Raw genomic sequence first — 24,474 nt, 5'->3', positions numbered from 1 at the left:
ACACACACACACACACACACACACACGCACGCGCACATTCTCTTCTGTCAACAAACCAACCAGGAACATGAAAGAACTAAATGATTCTCAAATTATCGCGTGTATGTGAATCACCCGGAGACCTTAGTAAAAATGAAAAATGAATGTTTCAGGACAACTGGCAGTCTGCCAGGCATTTTGTTACTCTCACTTTTCATTGTGGCCGTCAAGCTTCAACTTTCTCTGAGTTTAGGCCAAATATCTGCAGTAAAGAATAGTTTGCTGGTGTGGATCCAGGAAGCAAAGCTAATCATGAAAAGAACAAAAAGTGACTTCTAGCTGAAATAGCAGATAATGTCATTTGGTCCAGTTCTTCCACTGACGACAATTATAAAATCTGGATGAAATAAAAAAATATATATATCTTCAAAGCATCATAGAGACAAATGATAGTAAGGATTTACTAGGCCAAAATTTTGAAGAGGAAAGTGGAGCCTTTTCTACCCTTAGTCTGATGTCCTAAGTCTGGAAGAAGCAGCCAAAAGATGATTTTGTGAGAGCAGGGAGGTGGTGGGAAGCAGTATCACAAACTAGAGTCTAGTACCTACTAGGTTTAGAAGCTGCTGACCCCTTCCCCCACGTCCCAGGCTGGGACTCCAAAGAGCTGCACAATGGAAGCGAGGCTGCAGATTGCAATCTATGGATTACTAGCACCTTAGGAAGTGGCAGAAGAATTTTCTAGAGGAAGAAAACATCATCTTAGGTCCAATTAAATTCTACAAGTATTTTTTCCCCAAATACAATGCCCCACAAAAATAAAACAACAATGAGGTACATGAAGAGAGAAAACAAAATGAACAAGAGCCATGACAAACAAACAGAATGCACAAAGAGGCCCATGGGAACTCCAAATAGTGGAATTATTAGACACAAATGATCATACAACTTTGCTTACGGTGTTCATGGTGATAAAGGGCAACCTGGACACTTTAGCAAGTAACTGGAAATTTAAAAGGTGATATTGCAGATTTGAGAAATAACCAAGTATAAAGTATGGAACTAAGGGAAAAAAAATACAATACTCGAAACTGAGAGAACAATAGCTAGGTAGCTGAAGAAAGAATCAATAAAATGGAAAATAGTTCCAAAGAAACAGTCTAGAGCGAAGCACAGAGAAATAGTAGCAAATAAAAAAGAGAGGGTAAGAAGCATGGAGGCTACAGTGTGAAGGTTTAACATAAATTTATTTCAATATATTTATTTCAGAGGAGAAAGGAGAAGGGCAATATGGGAAGAAACAAAGACTGAGAGTTTCCCAGAACTTTTAAAAACATTAACCCACAGAGTCAGAAATTTAAATCCTGCATGACCAAGTCCAATCAGCCTGAAAAAGGAAGAAAGAAAAAAAAAAAGCCCACACCTGGAGACATTGGAGCGACATTGCAAAAAACAAAAGAGAAAAAATTTCTTGAAAAGACCTGGAATCAGACAGAAATCAGGTTGAAATCCCAACTCTGCCATCAATAAATGTGTGACTTCCAGTGAGCAAGCTATCTCTCCTGCCCAGCTCCTGACCCGCGTCAACACTAAAGGCTAGGACCCGTAGTTGTTGGGAAGAGTCAACGAACTCACTCACGTAAAACCTAGTACAATATCTGGCACAGAAGAAAGGGTTCCCTTTCCTCCTTAGAGTACTCTTTGAACTGTGCCCATTGCTCTCAATTGTCAGGACTTTGCAGCTTTGTGAAGAGAATCTCTGTTAAGGAGACAATTTTAAACTTCTCGGGCAGCTTTTTCCTTAAATCATTGTGAGGTGTAATGCTGAACCCACAAATCTAGTCAAACCATTCACCCCATTAATAACATCAATGCAAGGTGCATTCTTTTAACCTTTGAGGCAAAGGGAATATGTGATTGTAAACTAAATAAGACCTTCCAGTACCAAGTCCTTGTAAATCATCCCTCCAATGCCTTTGAAAGCTGGTTTTGTTTTTGTCTAAACACTATAATATGCATCATGGCAGGATGCTTCAAGTTCTTATTCAAAATTTTTCTTATTTACTTTAATTATAAACCCTAAAGGATTAGGGCTATACTATCAAAGAAAAAAAAAGGATATTTATCTAGAAATAAGGTGTAATCAGAGTCTTCAACATCCTCTACTTGAATAGCTATTAATTTCATAATTTCATTTTTAATTCTTTTTTAAAGCAACAGCCTCTTTTTTTCTACAAAAAAAAAAAAACAAAACAGCTTCATCATGAATTTGTATTTGCTGAAAATTTCTCTTTTATTCTAAATAAAAGAGATATAGGAACTTCTGCACAGAAATGGTTATATATGATCACCAGGGAAAATATCTTGCATGAGTATTATAATAGCAACACACCATGACTCAACAATGTTAAGAGCGTGTTTCCTACTGTACAGAGTTTCCTACTGTATAGCTTTTATATTGACCCCCTTTTCCTTTTATCTTTATACTTTTTCTTTGTATTACTAGACCTCACCTTGCTAGTAATTGAATAAGGTCCTAATATTTGTTTACCTTTTTTTCTTTTTCCCCAAAAAGGAATATCCCTGTGGATTTGCTTTGTGTGTTTCATGCATCCTGACTATTGGCCTCGTTTTAGAGACCTGCAAATCCATGTATCTAATTAAATTTTACTTGAGAGTCACAAAGTCTTTGCTTTAATATTAGAGTACAATCACAGCCCGTTATTACTTTGCTCTGAGTCCTAGTTGATGAGGAAATCAGCACCTCAAAACTGACACAACTTCAGGTCATGTGCTCTAAAATTTTTTAAACTTAACCAACAATGAGATCTGTAATACTATATCTCCCAGGATAAGCCCTGTAAACCGTATAGATTATGAATGTCTATAAACACTGGGAACTCTCAGAGTCGGTAATCAGTCTTCCTTTCAAATGTCCTCTTTGAAGTTTGCTGACTTAATACTTCCCTTCCCCTGCTGGGGGATCTAGATGGGAGATAACCTCTCCTTTTTCTGAGCACCAGGAGATCCCTCCTCTCTGCTGACCCAAGTCAATTTTTGGAGGAGATCTTAGGTGGTACTCATGATAAAAACATCAGATCAATCCCAATTGAAGGACATTCTGCAAAATACCTAACCAGTACTTTTCAAAACTGTCAAGGTCCTTAAAAACAAGGATAATCTGAGCAAGTCACAGCCAAGAGGAGCCTAAGAAGACATAATAACCAACTGTACTATGGTCTCCTGGAACAGAAACAGAACCTTAGGTAGAGACTAAGGAAAGCTGAACAGATTGATTATTAGTAAGGAGATTGAATCAATAACCAAAATCCTCCAAACAAACAAAGGTCCAGGAACAGATGTCTCATGGGTGAATTCTACCAAACATTTAAAGAAGAATTAATACCAATCCTTTTCAAATTCTTCCAAAAAATAGAAAGGAAGGAACACTTCCAAATTCATTATATGAGGCCAGCATTACTCTGATACAAAAACCAGCAAAAAAGAAAATACAAGAAAAGAAAATTACAGGCCAATATCCTTAATGAACATAGATGCCAAAATCCTCAACAAAATATTAGCAAACCAAATCAACAGTACAAAAAAACAAAAACCGAAATCAAACTCATAGATATGTACAGAGAACAGGTTGGTGGGTGCCAGAGGCAGGAAGTGGGGAGTGAGTGAAATGGGTGATGGTGGTCTAAAGGTACACACTCTGGTTTTAAATATGTCATGGAATGTGATGCACAGGACAGTAACTATAGTTAATGATACTGCATTGCATATTTGAAAATTGCTAGGAGAATAGATCTAAAAAGTTCTCATCGTAAGAAAAGAAAATTTGTAAGTGTGGTGATGGATGTTAACTAAACTTAACTCTGACCGTTTCACAATATATTCAAATATAGAATCATATTGCAGACCTGAAACTAACATTATATTACATGTCAATTATATCTCAATAAAAAACTAAGGAAATCTGAATAAACTATATGGACTTTAGTTAATAATAATATATCAATATTGGCTCATTGTGACAAATGTACCATTCTAATATAAGATGTGAACAACGGGGGAAATAGGGGTCGTATAGATAGGAACTCTCTGTACTATCTTTGTAACTTTTCTGTAAATCTGAAACTATTCTAAAATAAAAAGTTTATTTAAAAAGAAGAAAAAAATGTGCCATTCGGATGAGTTGAAAAACTGGGGGTTGTGATCTCCAGCGTCTGACAGTAAGGATTCCTTCCCCTCCTTCCTGCACTGGCCTTTATAAATGGAAAAGCATCGAGTTTTTATTTGGTCGCTTGGCTTTTTTTTTTTAACATTTGACTTTTAATTCTGAGTCTGTGGTCTGCTTTTCCTACAAGTCAGTTATTCTATCTATCAAATGGGAAAGATGATAGATAGCAGTATGGAAAGACACCTTGAGCAATAATGAAAAAGCAGTCCTATGTTTGGGTAAATTAACTTGTAAAACTAGATTCTTATCAACATACCCAAACATCTCCAACAGTGATAGGCCAATTGGCTTCCCCTAGTCTTCATGTGAAAGTCAAAATGGACCTGCCTCTAAATCCTTCCTTCAGGATGCCTCATTAAATTCACTTAAAAAATAATAATAATAATTGGCCTACTGTACTGGCAGTTTCTGAGTCTCCCAGACAGGGTTGGTATTTTATGATATAGGCTAACCAGAAAGTCTCGTAGGCCCCTGTCAAGGTATCAGCAGCTCATCTACGAAGCACAGAACTTTTCATCTTGGATGTTGTCAGAAAAGGTGAATGGAAAGTGACAATAAGAAGAAAACAGAAAAATGTCACACTAGAACTAAGAACTCTTAAAAAGAGCCTCTGTTTTTCTGCCTTGATGTAGCTTTATATGTGGATTTATCTTTCATAAAGGAGGAAATAAGCACATAATTAATCAAAGACAGAAATGAAAAGTTGTGCTGTCTAGCTTTATTTCATTAGGGAACTATTTCCAGCAGTGTTTATTTTGGCACTGCTAACACATGTTGAAATGAATTTGAATAATAAAGGTAAGATCTTTAGGGGACATACTCCTATTTTTATACTGAGGAAATAAATATAGGAACCAGGCTGTAACATCAAGGTATGAATATGTATGCATTGTGTGTGCGTGTGTATGTGTGTGTGTGATAAAGTAAATAGCAATTATGATAGGGTCAGAAACCTATGAATTAACTTGAGATAATACACTGCAAAAATATAAAGAGCTATACACATCCAAGCTTTTGCTGTTGGGGATGTTTACAATAAAATGGGCTGAAATTATGCAAATGTCAGGAGTCATGAACACCATTTTCACCTAAAAGTTGCCACTATTTTACTCTCCAGCATCTAAACACTTTCTGTGTCTGAGGAATTCCCCTCCTTGAGTTTTGGTCACAGGTAAAGGCCAGCTCCCACCACCCAAGCTGAAATTGCCAGCTAGGCACTCTCACGGCATCATTTGCAATTAATAGCTTAGGCCTTATAGATTCCATATACCCCTCCAGACTTTGAAATGGGACACAGAGGAGCAGGAAGAGCAAGGAATTTTCTCCAGCAGCAGTGTCAGCGGCACGCGGTACTGAGGGGCTTGCAATGCCCCGGTGCCAGGTATGGAGCATACTGTCCAATGCACAAGCTGTACAATTCAATGCTTGGTGTCCGTCCCAGGGCAGTGTCCTCACTGGACCAACGGGGTGGTGGTATAATTTTAGATGGCTAGAATATAGATGAATTGGGCTACCTGATTTCGCTGTGGATACCAGAATCCAACCCTCTTGGTATTTCTGTGAGTTACCCCACATTCTCTTAATAAATTTCTTTTCTAAGTCAAAGCGAGTTGGTTTATTTTTCTTGTAATAGCATCCTACCTGGTATGGGGATGGCTGCAAGCAACAGACCCCAGAGAAATAGGGTGGAATCTGAGATTGACTACATGACCTGGTTAGGATAAAAGGCAATAAAAATCTAGGTAAGATGGAATGTGGGACGTGAGGAGCACTCTAACCTTCTCAGAATCTACAGAGGTGAAACAATTCATTTCACTATTTCCCCATCGGGAATGAAATGCCCACTGAGGGTTTCTGCCATCAATCAGGGTTTCTCAACTTCAGCACTATTGACATTATGGGCTGGATCATTCTTTGCTGTAAGGGGTATCCTGTGTGCTCACTGTAGGATGTAGAGCAACATTCCTGGCCCTGCCCACTAAACGCAGTAGTATCCCCTCCCATGGTTGTGACAACCAAAAAGATCTCCAGCCATTGTCAAATGTCCCCTCAGGGGCAAAACTGTCCCCAGTTGAGAACCACTGCCATAACAGAGCATGCAGTAGCTGATGAATTAAAGGACTTTGGGGTGGATAGCTTAATAAAGGAGAGTGGCAATCCATAATTCTGAAATTCTCAGTTCAAGGGATGGAGAGAAAATCAGGGAATCCATCAGACTTTGCCAAAAGACTCCTTTACCTGTACAGTTGCCAAACGATGAGAGCCAGAGCCCAATCACAAACTTGAACTTCACTCTGTCATTTGGCTCCCAACCAAGCAGAGCTAGTGGTGCTGCAAATGGGGAGGCCATATGGAACTGGTGGAAGCTTCTCCTGAAGGACTTACTACCTCAGGTACTGGGATGGTGCCTACAGACAGCCTTAAACTGTCAGCCTTCTTTTGGAACGGCCTCAACTGAAGAGAGTTTGCCCAAGGTCTTCCCCTCTTCCAGGGTAAGTCCACATCCAACGACTGATGATATAAGGGTACAAGTGCCCTGCTCTCTCACCTCAAATTCTACAACTCTGAAGGGCCATCCCAGCTTTTGAACACTTTGTGGATTCAGCTGAGGCCTTGATTGAGATTGCATTGCAGTCAGAGGCAAGCTGGTAAGTGGGCTCCCCAGAGGAGGGGGATAGCCCTGATTTATAGCATACGCCAATTTCCATGCAAGCTAGCCCCAGTGTACGACTCATCACAGCCCAAGTTTTCTCTCAGCCCCTTCCTGCTTTCTTCCTTTCTTATCTACAGGCGGTAATCCCGGCCATGCCCTGATCAAACTTCTGTACTCCAATCATGGGCTGTCTCAGAGACTACTTCCAAGAGAACCCACCCTAGAACAAATGGGGACTCGAGGCAGCGGTGGACCCCTAGAAGGGAGAAGAATCTCCCATCATGGAGAGAAAAGAGTTCACTGTTTAAATCATGAAGAGCCTTGTTTATCATACAAAGTTGTTTTCAGTTTATCTTGTAGGTAATGGGGAGACAGTGAAGGGTTTTAAATAGGGTACTAACAAGACTTGATATTTATTTTAGGGAGATTTCTCTGGAAATAAAACACAGAATAAACTGGAGTGGCAAGAGACTGTTGTAACAGTCCAGTTGGGACAGAGACAGTGGGGATACACAGCAAAGCCCACAATAAATTGGGAGGATTTGGTGACTAATTAGTTGTGATGGTGGCAAAGAGAGAAAGAAGAGTCAAAGATTAAATTAAAATTACTAAGCAGATTAGTTCATGAAAGAGGATATTATTAGGAGGAAGATACATTTTCAACATGTTGAAATTAAGGTCTACATACCCACATGGATCATCAAGGTGGAGCTATTCAGAAGGGATACTCGGTGTACACATATATATATATTTATCATGTATACATATGTATTATATGTTATATAATATCACATCACTTATTTTCATACCCTGATTATTTCAAAAGAAGGCTGGATAAATACATTATAGCAGGATAGAAATAAATAGATGAAATAAATGGATGAAAAATTGAGGTGAAGAGAATTAAGACAGAGGTGAAGTTAAGACACAACAGGAAAAAGGCAGACCCTAAACAACAACTACAGACAAGTCACCCAATCTGCCCTGAAGTTCCTAGGGGCAAAGCAGAGAGAAACACAATCAAGCACGTTTCATTGAGACCCACAGTTAAAAGCAAGTTGGTGGCTTTTAACCACCCATTTCTGGGCACTGAGATCTGAGGGGAAACATCTTCCAGGACTAACCAGCAGTTGAATATACAGAAAAGGAGGCTAAGAAGTGAGGTCAATGATGGAGATGGAGAGGTGAAAGTGGGCGGGTGTGGATGGTGGTGATGATTGTAGGCAGGAGAGTGTGTGACATGAGAAAAAAAAGGACCAAAGATAGAACCCTGGGAACATTTTTAGTGAAATTTTTAGAGGAAAGCTGGAGAATCAGGGAAAGAGAAATAGCAGAGAAAAGTAAGCCCTCCAAGGAATCCCAACTGTATGAATTGCAGATATACTTCAATTATTGCATTTTATAATTTCACTGTCTACTTCAACAAGAATAGAAAACTTAGTCTTGAACTATACCGCTAATAGCCTTCAAATGCTTGCCTGAGGGGAAAATGCAGCAATCTCTTATATTTTCAAAAACACAGATACAGGCCACTGTCAAAACATAACCCAAAATGCAAAGGAATATTAGGTTATATCAATGATGTCATGGTTATTATATGACTAAAGTAATGTAATCGGCAGTGGCAGAATGTCTACACAAGACTTTGTAGTTTCTATCTTAACCTTAATTTTAAAGTAAAAATCACAATTTATATTCACTTCAGGAATAATTGAGTCTTCAGAAAAGATATGCATTTTTGAAGAATAAGTCTCTCTCAACATCTTGTCTTAAGAGAATAAAAATTTGTTCAGCTTTTTTTTTTTTTTTAAGTTTTTCTTGCAAATCGATTCCTCTTTATATCCTACCAGAACAAAAGAATCACTAGGTTTACCTCTGAGTTAGCTGATGAATGAAATCAGGTAATCTCTGCCCTGAAGAAATTTGAGACCTGCCTGCTCTCTGAGAAGGAAGACGTGAGAAAATCAGTTGGAGAGGTCATTGCAGATGCTGCATTCCTTGAGGGGGAGGAAATGAAATACCATGAAATGCAAACACATAATGTAAATAGAAATTATGGAATTCCCCCTAATTCAAATAATTTCTATGTCTTCAATCAATGGAAATGTCATGGGAAAAAATACACTATATTTTTACATCATTATTTTAAAAGGAAGTAGAAAATAGGAGTAGGCTGTGCATCTTGTATGAGAAAAGAATGAACAGATGTAAAATGGGCAACCATATGAAAAACCCATTGAAGAGAAGTAGATGATTAATACACTATAAACAGGCTGGGACAGCATGATTTATGTCTATCCCAGAATGGAAACTTACGATGCAGAAAATGAGGTTAAAATGAAAAATGTAGGAATCCTGACAACAGAATAAGAGATAATCTATGTTTAAAGTAAGGGCGTAAATTAAAATGAAGAACAAAAATTCTTCTTGTAAAGAATCCAGGAATCTACTGACAAGTGTGGGCGAGTAAGCTGAGCTGGAACTCTTCCTTAGAGAACTTGGGATTTTTTTCGACCCCAAGACAACCTATAGATCTACAATGAAATATGCGTTTCTCAGTAAGATGATGATGCTATACTGGTAGCAAAGAAGATTTTACAGAGAGGGTAAGAGCAGGGAATGGAAGCCATTTGTGGTAGACACAGGAATGACTTAGAAGTCACACTCAGATGATGAGCTATTGTGGAAATTAAATAAAGGCAAACTAGAACCATACTTGCTATTTGACAATATTCTAATAATATTAATAATCAAAATGAAAGATGACTTACCAGGTGCCAGACAGGGCTGTAGGTAGGTATTCACTTTGTACAGAGAAGAAATAGGCTTAGAATGGAAGGAGGACAACTGCCAAAGAATAAGATGAATTAACATAGGGCTCGGACTTTTTTTTTTAAGGAGGGCGCAGCTCACAGTGGCCCATACGGGGATTGAACTGGCAACCTTGTTGTGTTATTAGGACCACGCTCTAACCAATTGAGCTAATAGGCCACCCACAAGGCTCAGACTTCTGATATGCTAATGAGGTGAGCACAGTGTGCCTCAAAATTCTACAGTATAATTTAGTTGGGGGAAATTGTGTTTTCCTACACTTAGAAGAAAAGTTATCTCCATTTTCCCTATTCCTACTTCTCAAGATCAAGGCTCCAAGCTTTCTGGAAAAAGTCATAAAACGCTATGAGTTCATTAAGTGAACACTGTGTTAGCACAAACTTTTTTTTTTCAAACCAAAAGCAACATCGGATAGGTATTTTATTTCTTAAATATATTTATGGCTTTTTATATTTCATTTTGGATTTTTTGTAATATACGATTTTATTGAAGTACATATACACAGAAAGTGCACACATAAAAAGTGTACAGTTCAATTAATTTTCACAAAATGAACGCACCTATGTCAAAAATTTTCAGATAATGAAATAGAACATGAACAGATCCCCGGAAGTCCTTCTGTGCCCACCCCTGTCACTAACCTTCTCTGGAGGGTAACAATCATCTTGAATTGTAATACAATAAATTAGTTTTGTCTGTTTTTGAACTTCATATAAATGGAGTCACAAACATTTGCATATTATTGCAAAGAGCTTCTCTCATTCAACATTATATTTATGAAATTCATTTATGTAGTTGCATGTAGTTGTAGTTTGTTCATTCTCATTGATATATAGTATTCCACAATTTATTTATCTATCCTACCATTGATAGGTATTTGTTGGTTCCTTTTTTTTCTTCAATTTTTGATAGGAAAAATGCTGCTATGAATATTTCTACGTATCTTTTTGGCGAATATGTAGAGATCATTTTGGAATTATTCAGATTCATTATCTATATATTTCACTTTGAATGCAATTTTTAAAATATATTATTTTTCTCTTGTCAGTGTGTATTTCTTATTAGATGTTTGGTTAATACTTGTGAACATCCACTTTACCAATTTTATCTTACATTTTTCCCTAACAGTATTTCCAGTAATTGCCTCAAGAAATGGCAAAGTCTTAAGTTCCTTGAACATGTCACTTACTGCAGGTTACAGGAATTCAACAGTAATCAAGTAAGATGCTGTATCTATATTGATAGACTTCTACTGATGGACATATGGCAGACTAGGCTTACAAGCAATGGAAAGTGCTGGATAAAATTTACCTTTTAAAAATCCTCTTAAATGTGTTGACAAGGTCAAAAACTAAAGGGGAGCATGTACAAACTGAGAGCACAGAGGCTGCTTTCATCAAGAGGGAGTGCACTGAACTGGGTGAACAGGTGCTTTGATATGCACCGCTTTCTGAAGCTGCGGGACAGGAGATAAAACCCAGGGCCTGAACAGAGGGTAAAGCTAAGCCCCATAGGGTACAACCTTAGTGGAAGGATGCACTAGAAATAACCCCTATCTCCCAAAGAATTGCAAAGACAATTGCCAATGAGTGGAAGAAGAAAAACAACAAAGTTGTCACAAAAGAAATATCCTCCTACTAGTCCATAAAGCAAGGCTCTCAACAAGTTACAAAGAAATGGAATTAGACCGACCACACAGCTTAGAAACCAACAACAAAATAATAACCAAAAATATCTCATATTTAAAAATACAGACCTATATACTTCTAACTAATCAACTGTTTAAAGAAAAAAATATAACAGAAATTAGACAATATTTAGAATTAAGCAATAGTGAAAATTTGACAAAACTTTTGGTATGCAGCTAACACAATAATTAGAGAGACATAGAATCTTTGTTGCATCTATTAGGAATAAAAAAAGGATTCGTGAACAAAAAAATTCAACTCAAGGAATTAGAAAAAGAAGAGCAAAATAAATCCAAACAAAGATGGAAGTAAGAAATAGTAAAGATAAAAACTAATTAAACATCAGAAAACAAACTTACAACAGTGAAAATTAACAAATTCAAAAGTTGGTTCTTTGAGATGATTAATTAAATTGACAAACCTCTGGGACGACTGATAAAGAAAAAAGAAGTACAAATAAACAATATTAGGAACGGAAACATAACTACAGACACTATAAACATCATAAAAAGGTATTATGAATGACTTTATGCCAATAAATTTTGAAACTTAAAATAGACAATATATTTTAATAAAAATATTTTTAAAAAGATAAATAAAACAATTCCTAGAAAATTATAACATACCAAAACTGACTCAAGAAAAAAATGAGATATCTGAACCCTTCTAAAGAAATTGACTTAATGATTAAAAATCTTTCTACATGAGAGATAATAATAGGTCCTTCTTTAAAACCTTTACATTTTGCAGTAGAAACCACAGCAGTATCTACCTTTGTTATAAGGGTCTTTATGTAAATTTAAACAGACTAGATATTTGCTGATATTAAGGAATTATCATTCATTTTAGACATGATTCTGGTGTCATGTTTAGAGGTACATTTTTAAGTATTTGTGGATGAAATGATACGCAATCTGGAATTTCCTTTCAAATGATGAAGTACGTATGGGTCACATGAAACAAGACGGGCCCTGGTTGGTTGTTGATGGAGTGGGGTGGTTGGTATAGGAGTTCATTATATCATTCGCTTCATTTTTCATTTGTTTGAAATTTTTTATAACACAATTTTTTTTAAGTCCTCAGGGATGAGAACGATGACTTACATATACTTTATAAATATCCTTCTGATCTAATCAATTGTTAATTTAAAAAATTAAGAAGTGAATTCAGCACTGCCAACAGATGTGATACAACTTCTTAGAAAATCTGGATACTTCTCATATCCATGTTGTAGGGGAAACACATGGTAGTTTCATCTTTGAAGACACTTTAAGTACTTTTTAAAATACAGTGGGCAGGAAGAAAAATTATGTGTACTGATTGCTAAGACATCATATAGCAAATCATTTTACTGCTGTGAAAAAACCCCCAAAATTCTCCACCCCATCTTCTTGCCAAGACTGATCCTTAAGTCCAAACTCAGCCTCTTCCTAGGATACCAACAATAACAGCAACTTTGTACACAATTCCCTGTCTCAATTTCCCTGCAATGTACCCACTGGAATACATGTCACTCACTTCAGAACAGGGACCTCATTCTATTTACTTTGTGCGCATGGCCCTACCTGGCCCAAACATGGCTCCTGCTCAATAAACAGCATTTCACCAGCGTCTGCCTGCCTGCCTGCCTCACTGGCTTATGGTGAGGATTAAAGTAAAAGCCCTGTACATTGAATGTCTAATTGCACCAGAGCCTCTGCCTCTGGTAGAGTAGAAAGCAGGCAGGTCTCATCTATTGCAAGAGGCTTTTCTGACTGGATGAAAAGAAGTCTCCTTCCTCATTCACTTCATACTACAAGCAAATGGAGTGTTTCTTTGTTTCTTCATTCACTAGCTGGGCCTCCCCAACATGGGGTGGAGAGGCTAGACCCAGAGGGCAAAGCCCTGGCTTGCCACCGGTCTCACTGGTCACCCTGATCACACCATGGCTATCTCTTAGGGGACACATTACTCAGAGCATATTCAGTCACTTCAGTTCATTCAGAAGGGGCGTGGAGTGAGGTCCTGGGAGGGAGCTACACCATGTCTAAAGGGCACAAAATAATGGGGATATTTCTGTGTGGCCTCATCCAATGTAAGGTATCTTCTTAAGTACTAGATCAAACACTAGCTGGAAATACTGTAAATCTCAACCCCCTTATCCCTTTGCTCTTGACAAACTGTCGTAAAAGGAGTTTGAACTTTTTTTGTTTTGTTTTTAAATTTCTGCTTCTTTTGCCCTTCCACAGTCAAGACAAAACAAAATAATAGATTATTATGCTTCACAGGCGCATGGAATAATTTTAGTCAAATTTGAAATTGGTGTTTTTAATACGTCAGTTTGTCATTTTAAATTCATTTCTCTGTGCAGATCAAGAAACAAAAGAGGTTTTTGGAGTGAATCCTAAAGCTACTGAATAACCAGTAATACTGGGTAGATTTTTAAAAAGTCACAGTAGTACTAGACTTATTGGGGGATCCCGTCATAAGTTATGTAAACATCTAACCACTATGCTGTGCACCTGAAATTAATATAATATTGAATGCCAACTATAATTGAAAAAAATTAAAAAACCACAATTGAGAGGTGGTCTACATTTCCTGTTTTTTAGCTGTTCAGATAAATTTTTATGACTTTTACTTTGTCTGGCAGACCTTTGTTTTCTTCTACCTGGCACAAATAGGATCAATTCAAGAGTTTAACAGCCAGGAACAGCTGAAAGATAATTTTACATTTTAATACATTTAAGTCCCTAGGTCCACGTCTTTCCTTCCTGCAACTGTGACAGCTCCATTGCTCCTTTGTCACTCTGGATACATTCTCCTATCCCTCCTGGAACACAGGTGTACAATTTAGTCAACCCTGGTCCACGGGAACCAACAATGCATCCTTATAGCTCAGAAATGGCATTATAGCCTCCAGAGAAGACATCGCTACTCTAGTAGCAAAGATCCATTTACTCCTTAAACCAATAATCCCAAATTCATGAGGAGACGACTGTACCATATATACTTTATAAAATTTACCTACCAGTAGGAGATATTTTATAGGGAATGTGCCATAGGGCTATATACATGTTGACAAGTTGTTTTCTTTTACTCAGTAGGGAATTGTTGTTCCTTGAAGAAGTGGAGAGAGAGGCAACCTCTCCTACCACCCCTTTCCAACCATCCTTGCTTTCTAGGTCTCCTTTGTCAGGTTTGTCAGCTAGAGAATTGTTACTTGCTGTCTACATACTTGGCAACCAGATCTGACCCATTTGTGAGTGTGCCTCTTAGATGCAGGGGAAACAGGAGCCAGTCATGCTAAGATGAGTTGTTTTGGTTCCCATTTCCACTATGGGTTGGCTCAGTTGTGTTTTCTTCCCTCAATCATTCATTTTGGTTAGTGAACAGGTCACACAATGAAGAAATTCATATGACCTGAAATGGTACGTGTGTGTGGTGTGTGTCAGTGTTATTTAGGTAATTTAAAAAATAAAACATATGTGAAAGATAAACTGGCAAGAACTTGGAAGCAATGTCCTGTAAGTAACTAGGCTTCCTATTGCGTTAAACATTGAGTACAATTACATACTTGTTGGTGGCCAACTGAATTCAAAAGCAAAACATGCATAAAACAGACTAATAGAATCCTTTCTCAGATTCTGGAGAACAGCTTGTGGTCGTTCTGTTTCATCAAAGGAAACCTGGCTCTGTTGCAAGAATGGCTTGCTCACTCAGCTGATGAATTAGTTGTATTAACGTGCCAGAAACAAAACAACAATCGGGGGATGATTTCTATAACACTTGATGTTTCATCCAAATGTGATTAACACAGCGAAGAATTTTTGCCCTTGCTACTGTGAAATAACTCAGAGCCAGAGGTTAAGTTCTTGAGAGCTAATCTTTTGTGCACATTTGAAGAAAGGTGTCAGTGATTTTCCTTCCTTTCCGCATAGTAGTTTTGGAGAGAGCCATAAATAACCCTCTTGTTTTTTCATTTTGAAGATTTTTTTTAGTAAGGATCAGAGACTGAATCTGCTAGATAAGACATTAATTTGGGGGTGTAGGGTACTCTTTAAAACTGTAGTGTAACAGGTCAGAACTTATTAACATAACCTTGCCTTTATCTATGCTTTGGGAAGCAGTAGAGGATTGTGGTGAAATATGCATCCGTGGGCATCAGAATGATTGCCTCTGTCGCTTTAGGTTTCGTGGGAACTGAAGCTATTTGCTGGAGACCTTTCTATGAGAAGCTCAATGAAATAATTTAAGTAAAGCTCCTGGCACAAAGTACTCAACAAGTGGTAGATATTCCTACGAGCTGCTTAACTATTCAATGGCTATAATAATTATGCTTTAGGTGATAATGAAGATTATGCACCAAGTCAGAGGAAATAGTAAGAATTTATCTTATTTGAATTAGTGTTAAGTCAAAGTGTTAATACACTGATTTTCTCCATAATTCACACTGCCTTATCCATGTGTACATAGTAATTATTTTTTTTAAAAAAGCACCTACCACATTTAGTTCTGAGACAGCTGAAGTACAAGAAGCTTTCTGATTGCATAATTATTTGAATACAATAAGCTGACTCAGAAAGTGGCAAAACAACTTAGTGTTCGGGTACATAATTTGGGTAGAGAACATAATTTCTATTTTAAATATCTTAATCCTTTACACTTCAGTTTCTTTACCAGCCAGGGTTTGAGATGGAGGGAGTAAGGGAAGGCAATCATTTGCCCTTTCCTGCTTCTCCACTAAGTGGTGGAGCCAGGATTAAAATATGAATCATTTAGCCACCAAAGTACGTGCACTTAACTGCTATGCTGCATTCTAAGTCAGGGATAAAGACAGAGAAGCAGTGTCGTACAGGGGCAAAAAGTCTGGGCTCTGGGAATCTACGGCTTCAGTTTGAACCCAGCTCTGCCAGCAAATTACTTAATATTTCTGTGTCTGAGCTTCCTTATCCAGAAAGTGCGGATGGAAACAATGCTTGCCCATAAATTCATGGGAGGATTAAATACCTTGATACATGCAATCTGCTTAGAACAGTGCCTGGCCTATTATAAGCCATTGTTACCTGTTCTTTGCCTTGATGGACATATGGGAAACAGCCTAAGGTTCTGTTTTTTTCTGCATTTATTTATTAGAGCTCAGGGACCTTGTCTCATTTGCAACACATTTTTTACTTTGTCCTAAAAACCTGAGGGTGTACCTTTTATCTCTTGTGCACTGACTGCTTCAAACACTGCTCATAGATTTTTTTTTGTTCTTCTTCTATTTTATAGGGATTTATGGGGATTGAAGGAGATATTTCTAAATCAAGTTAAATTCAGAACTGTATGTTTTAAGCTATTTATCTTTGTGGCAACGGTTCCAAGATCACTAAGCTTTAAAAAAATGGGTTATAGGAACTGTTTTGTAAGCTACTAAGAACTATAAAATTGTAAGGTAAGCTCTGACCCAGGAAAGATGCCTCTGAGATCCTCATTTAAGGCAAAAATTAAAGATGATTAAAATTACTCTTGAGCATCTCTTGGAGTACAGAACAGTTCTGTTTGTCAGTAAATCCACTATCATCACTTTTTTCTCCAGCTTTGGGACAGGTCACATTTCTTCTGTTGAACACCTAAGATGAACTAATTGGCTTATATTTTGTGTGATAAAACATTTGCAGCATAAATGAAGCAGTTTATATATATACTGTCTCATTTACTCCTCACAGTGACCTTATGAAGTATTTGTATTCCTTTGTTACCTGTGAAGGACTGAGGCCAAGCAAAGCAAAGCAAAGCAAATGACTTGCCCATGGTCACCAACAGGTGGACTGTGGAGCAGAATTTTGACCTTGACACTGAAGCCCCTATGTTCCCTCTGCAGCATGTTCCCTCTGCCTAGAATCCCTTTTGTATGGCACTTAAGGATACGAATTCTCCTTCACTCTGCTCAACACTGCTCAGCATCTATTAGAAGAAACATCGAGTTTAGAACTCCTCAATTTGAATTGAATACAGTGGAGATAGAGGAAGTCCAAAGAGGACGAAGGAGCCCATTTGAAAGAAGTCCCAGGAGAGATTCCGTTGAAGAGTGGAAAGATTTAGAGAGGGACACAAAGGACTTTACTGACTCCATTGCATTTTAGAGCCATAAATAAGTTATGCAGGGACACCGGGAAGAACCAGCCCTGTGGTTGTGTGGCGTGCTTGCTGCCCTCCTTGAACAAAGGCTGGATGAGGGCCTCCCAGATTCTTTTCCATCTCAGGGTTCTAGGAATCCACCCAGGACATGGCTCATAAACGTAACAAAGCCAGAGAGGTTCCCCTGAGGCTAGAGATACCACTCAGCTGATTCCTGGAATGCCTCTCTAAAGGGGGGGCAGATGTTACTGTGTTCCTATCACTTAATGATGGGGAATGAGGCCCAGACACCCAAATCACAGGAAAAGTAACTGTTCAACAGGCAGTTTTGCTGGATGGTATCCTCAAGGGTGCTGGCTTTCCATATGCGTTTTCCATGCAGGGCGCCAAGGACTCTCAGGAAGAGGGTCCACGGCTACCCTCTGGCCTGCAGGGAGTGTGGAGTGCACTTGGGACCTCGCATCCATGGTGGGTAACCAGGGTATAATCATGGGAATGTTCCTGATGGTTGGTGCCACCAACTGTGGCCGCCAAGAGCAGTCCACCACCTCTGTACAAATAAGCCTGTGAAAGAAACCAATTTACTCAGATTGCTGGTCCACAATAAAAACAGGATCCTTTCTTGTAGCTTTGCTTTCTTCATGACTCTTTTTCTTTGCATTGCCTTTTTTCTGATTATACATACAGTATAGTTAATACAAAAAAGGGGGGGGGGAACAGAGCCATGTACAAAATAAGATAAACAACGCTTTTTCCTTACAAAACTCAGATATATAATAGTCTGTGAGCTAAGGATTTCATTTGCATCATCTCACTTACTGAAAGCAATCCTGGACAGGAAATATTTGACACTTTCTCCAGGTGCAATCCAGTGTGGCACTTTTAAGGAGTCGGATATTTTCTTTTCCTTTTCCTGTAAAAAAAAACAAAAAAAAACAAATGCTACTGAACATCAAAATCTGCTGTATTATCTTATCATCTTAATTACAGCTTCGGAGGTATGGTTAATATTAAAACCTTAGAAGACCTAACAAAATTAACATGGATGATAAACCTCTAGGTCAGTAAGACCCCTCTGGGCTCTGCTAATCTGAAAACTCAACAGTGGCCCACCACACTCCCTCACCAGACCAATGGCAAAATTATCAGTCTAGTTAAAGAACTGTTTTGAGTTTGTGCTTTAGTGGCACTTATTTTGATTACCTTCTGTAAAAGTCTACTATTCTTTTAAGATCTGAGATTTTCAGTCTTGTGACTGTTCAAGAGGATGCTAATACAAACATTCTACTAAGCTTTATGAAAGGTATAACACAAAAAGCCAACACATCTGAACAATAACGTTTTCACCTACAATTTCTGAATAGAATTGTGTTTGGAATATAGCATAACATTGAAAAATAATCAATCAAAACTGTAAAATCTTTACAGAGGAATCCTCATTTCAGTCCTGTTTTCTCTTCACTTTAGTTAGTTTGCATTTATATTTTTTAGCAACTTTCCATTGCTTTACTAACTCTGAACATTAATTCTCCCCTCTGGACTTCAGACACAAATTGTGATTTAAAAATCTTCTAGGGCTACTGGATTTTAAAATGTGATTCCTTAATTAAAATCTTAGCAAAAACAAGCCCTAACAGAGGGTTCACTATTGTGAGACACTTTTACATAAAATACTTTTCTGTTTGAATTACGCCTCAATTCCAACTATTACCTATAACGGAGAAAATCAGACATGTCCCATTCACTATTCCCATACATTAAAGCAACCATATCAAGTCATTCAAATCAGGTTTAAAAATAGGCGATCTGGGCAGAATTTATTCAAAGCCTACGCAGTCTGTTTTCTTTCCTGAGTATATTTTCCTTGGAAATTGGGTTTTGGAATGAGCTGCCAACCTCAAACCATTGCCATGCCCTGGCAATGAACCGTGGAGCTGTGGTGAGGGCTATGGGACACAGCCCATTTGTGCCCACAACTGTGCCTGGCACAAGATGGTACTTTAGAAATAGTTGTTGAATGAATACATTTGCAACTGATGCAGTGATTTGAGGAGCAGAGAGAGAAATGGGCAGCTCTGGTGTCTGCCCCGTACCATGAGCCAAGCCATGAAAACCTTCAGCTCTTCCCAGGTTCCATGGATGGCAGGGCTACTCCCGGCATTTGGTTCTTGGCCTCAAATTGGCTGTGGTTGAGTTTTTTGCCAGAGTGAGACCCCTGCACAAACGTTGACTTGGACCTCAAAGGCTGAACTTCATATATTTTTTTAAGAACCTCTTTGACACAAAGCAGTGAAATAGCTGTTAGATAGTAATCAGCTCTCTATCCAATTTTCTGAGAGAACAATTGCTTATATGGCCCAGACATTAACATTTGTGTTCCAGTTACAGCTATTCATGTGGCAAGACCCTCTTTACAGGATGCACAGAATATTCTTTGAATGGTTATAATATTATAAAAAGACTTTAATCGTGCACTTGCATATATTTGAATTTCATCATTTGGTAAGTGAACATTTAAATAATTTCTTTATTATTATTTATTCTTCATTTATAGTCTATGTCATACATAATTATCATTTTCTCCACTTTTATTTACTCTACAGTGTTTTTTTCTTTTTGACAATGTGGTATAGGATTATTTCACACTCATCGTTCTTACTCATTTGTTCATAGATCAGTGCTTATCTTTCTTTTTTTTTTTATCATCTCACACTGACTTAGGCAAATGGAGAGTAATCCTTCAACCATTTGCTTTAATTGCTTATCTTTCTTTAATCAGGTCCATAATAATATTGTCTAGATATAACTGTAATTTCTTACCAGTTTTGAAATGTACTGTTTGAAATGTAGCTATTGTTTAACTACATACAACATTTCTTGGAGTTAGGTCTTGTTCAGAACAAAACTTATGTAAAAATAATGATGGCATACTTTTGACGGTGTAAAAATTCATGTATTATTGCTTCCAAAATATTCAATATTCCAGCCCACTAAATCTTTTGCCTCCTGTACTATATAAGAATCTATCTTAGGATAAGGAATGAAACTTTGAAAATTGCCTGGTCCTCACTGGGACACGCAGAAGTTCATGGTTCATTTTGCAGGAAATACCACAAGAAATGGATGCTCAGAAGCAGTAAAATTCTAACCCAACCAGAGGCTCCCAGATGTCAGTGTTCACTAAACTCATAAGAATCTTGAATGCCTCAGAGATGCCCCAATCTACTCCAAGCAGGAATTCCTGCTATTAAACAGAGAGACGAAGGGCTCCTGGGTGGATAAAGGTGCAGACTTCTACAAGATGTGACTTTCTTCTAAAAGCTGGTTGCTCTCAAATTTCTCAAGGCATTGATTGACTCCAGGAGTATGTTCAAATGGAGAAGACTCGCAAAGCTCTGGGAACGCTAAGACTAAAGCCAAAAACAAACTAAAGAACCACCTAAACACCCCACCGTGTGCTTGTTTCCGGCAGCAATGGAAATGAATGAGGTGTTTCCTGGGTAGTGATGGACATCTAGTCAAGATGGCCTGTTTTGCTGGACGGCATCTCAGAAAGTTTCCTGTTCCCCTGGTCAAACCCTCCACCCAGGTCCTGCTGCCCTAAGGCCTGCTAGGTTTCTAGCCACCTAAAAACATTGCCATTTTCAGTTCTGGAAACAGCTCTGACCGCCTTGACTCTGACATGTGCACAAAGAAGAGAAGCTTGAGGACTTTCTATGAAAAGATGGAAGGAGAGTAAGGAGACATAGTCTAGACAACGCTAAGAAGTGCTTCGATCTAAAGCTGTGTCATGGACTTGGTATTTATATGGGAGAAATGTTCAGCTTCTAAGACAAAAAAGAAAAAAGAAAAGAAGGATAAAACAACAACAACAACAAAGGAAAAGTGAAAAGGATAGATGGAGTGTGAGAGCAAAAGAATTAGGAATAAATTTAGCCAAGGAAGCACAAGATTTATACAAAACATTGCTGAAAGAAATTAAAGAAGACCTAAAGAAAGGACAGAAATCCCATGTTCGTGTATTGGAAGACTTAATGTTAAGATAGTGGTACTACCCAAAGTGATGCACAGATTCATTATAATCCCAATCAAAATCCCAATGACCTTTTTTGCAGAAATGGAAAAGATAATCATAAAATTCATGTGCAATATCAAGGGAACCCAAATAGCCCAAGCATATTTTAATGTATGGCACTCATGAAAAAGGAAAAACAAAGTGGGTGACCCACACTTCCTGATTTCAAAAGTTACCAGAAAAAAAAAAAATTAGTAGTAATCAAAACAGTGTGTGGTACTGACATAAAAATGGAATAGAATTGAGAATCCAGAAATAAACCCGTATGTCTATGATCACTTGATTTTGCCAAGTCCACTCAATGAGAAGAGAATATACTCTATGAGAAATAATGCTAGGATAACTGGATATCGACATGCAAAACAATGAAGTTGGACCCCTAATTTACAACATATGCAAAAATGTACTAAAAATGAATCAACAACGTAAATATAAGAGTTAAAACCATAACACTCTTAGAAGAAAACATAGGGGTAAATCCTCATGACCTTGGATTTAGCAACTGATTCTTAGATATGACCCCAAAAGCAAAAGCAACAAAAGAAAAACACAGATACATTAGACTTCACCAAAATTAAAATATAATATCATGAAAGTGAAAAGACAACACACAGAATGGGAGAGAATATTTGAAAATCATATATATCTGACAGGCATCATCCAGTATCCGGAATATATAATGAACTCTTACAACTCAACAACAAAAAGACAAACCAGTTTAAAAATAAACAAAGGACTTAAATAGACCTTTTCTAACGAAGGTACACAAATGGCCAACAAACACGTGAAAAGATGTTCAACATCATTAGTCACTGGGAGATGCAAATCAAAACAACAAGATACCACTTCATACCCACTAAGAAAGCTATAATTTTTTTTATGAAACAGAAAATAACCAGCTTTGTCAAGGATGTGGAGAAATAGAAACCCTTGTACTTTGCTGGCAAGAATGTAAAATGGTACAGCTGCTATAGAAAACAGTTTGGCAGTTCCTCAAAAAGTTAAACATAGGATTACCATACGACCCAGGAATTCCTTTCCTGGGTGTATACTCAAAAGAACTGAAAACAGATATTCAAACAAAAACTTATACACAGATGTTCCTAACAGCACTGTTCACAATAGTCAAAAGGTGGAAATAACCTAAGTGTTCATCAGATGGTGACTGGATAAACAAATTGTGGCATATCCATTCAATGGAACATTATTCTGCCATAAAAAGGAATGACGTACTGATACATGCTACAACATGGATTAACCTCAAAAACATTATGCAAAGTGAAAGAAAACAGACACGCAGGTCACATACTGTATGAATCCATTTGTAGGAAATATTCAGAATAGGTAAAACCACAGAGACAGAAGGCAGATTAGTGGTTGCCAGGGGCTGGGAGAAGGGAAAAATGGGGAGTGACTGCTTTATGGGTATGGGTACCCATTTCTTTGGGGGTATGAAAATATTTTGGAATTTGATAGAAGTGGTGGTTGTGCAACATTGTGAATGTGCTAACTGCCACTGGTTGTGCACTTTAAAATGGTTAATTTTATGTTTTGGGTATCTTACCTCAATTTTAAAAGGATAATGAGACAGTGACGTAGAATACACTGCAGCCTTTGACAATGATTTTGTAAATGTACATTTGATGACAGATATTTTCATAGTCTTCATTAAGTGATAAATCACATTATAAATTAAATGTTAAAATTAAAAATTATATAAATTTTAAAAAAGCAGAATGGGATGAGGAAACAAAAGAGCAAAGAAACACAGAGAGAAAAATGGGCAGGGAAAGTGAGAGAGGGAGGGAGAGAAAAGAAGGAGGAGGAAAAAGAGAATGAGAAAACAATCGAGGAGAAAAGAAATATGAGAGCAAGAGCAAAAAATGTCAAGTTGGGTAATACCAAGTGTGAGTGCGGGCTGTGCAGAAAGGAGCACTCTCCTACACAGCTGGCAGGAGTGTAAGCTGCCACAGCCACTTTGGAGAATAATTTGTCAGTAGTTAATAAAATGGCATACTCAGTAATGCTCAGCATGGAGACTATAGTTAATACTACTGCATTGCGTATTTGAAAGTTGCTAAGAGAGTAGATGTTAAAAGTCCTCATCACAAGAAAAAAAATTTTGTAACTATTTATGGTGAGGAAAGTTAACTAGATTTATTGTAGTGATCATTGCACAATATATACAAATATTAAATGATTATAAAACTAATATAAGGTTATATGTCAATTATACCTCAACATAAAAAATAAAATGGATATTCTCAGAGTTCCACTTCTGGTGTCTACCTTAGGGAGACCATCACATACGTGCCCAAGAAATCATGCACACAGCATTTGCTTGCAATATCAAAATATCGGAAACAACCTAAATAGTTAGGGATGGATAGATTGTAATTATACTAATAATATAATAACATTTGCAGTAGTTTAAAAAATGATTATATGTATGTTCATGTATATGAAAAGAGAAATGACCTCCAAGTTATTGCGTTGCCTGAAAAAGATAGCTGACAAATGCAGCTTGATGCTACACAATATACATCAGTGTATGACATTATATGTATAATAAAAAATGAGAGCTGTAGAGAAAGAGAAGTATAGGGAATTATACAGGGCTTTAAAAATGAAAGAAGCATGGGAGAATGAAGGAAAAGGAAGGAAAGGAGAGAGGAACAGAGGAAGGAAGAAGGCCAGGTTGGATTCATATCTGGAAGTAGGGGCAATTAACAAGCAAGCAGGTAAACTTCAAGGGTTGAGGCTGGAGGAGGAGCAAGTTGATACCAAGGGAAAGGAAAAAGGAAGACCTCGCAAGCCTCAAATTAAAGCTTCCCCAAGATAAGTGGATTAAATGAGACCTGGTTTGCACTTAACCTGCTCCTAATTCTTCACCATAAGTATT

At 37.6% G+C, this 24,474-nt stretch overlaps 1 long non-coding RNA gene across 6 annotated transcripts in view; it reads right to left on the bottom strand.

Annotated features, from left to right (window-relative positions):
- LOC109449098 (uncharacterized) overlaps positions 1-24,474 on the bottom strand; it is a 133,723-nt gene that overhangs the window by 64,865 nt on the left and 44,384 nt on the right. For 5 of the 6 annotated variants that reach the window (XR_012496699.1, XR_012496701.1, XR_012496698.1 and 2 more), the window contains exon 3: positions 18,317-18,410. The exons of the other annotated variant lie outside the window; for it this stretch is intronic. This is a non-coding gene — a long non-coding RNA (uncharacterized LOC109449098). The remainder of the gene's footprint in view (positions 1-18,316; positions 18,411-24,474) is intronic. 6 annotated transcript variants of the gene reach the window in all.

Source organism: Rhinolophus sinicus, linkage group LG05, assembly GCF_036562045.2.
Source record: "Rhinolophus sinicus isolate RSC01 linkage group LG05, ASM3656204v1, whole genome shotgun sequence".
NCBI classification, from domain to species: Eukaryota; Metazoa; Chordata; class Mammalia; order Chiroptera; family Rhinolophidae; genus Rhinolophus; species Rhinolophus sinicus.
Note: the sequence above shows the minus strand (reverse complement) of the source record. Positions and strands in the feature narration are given on the sequence as shown.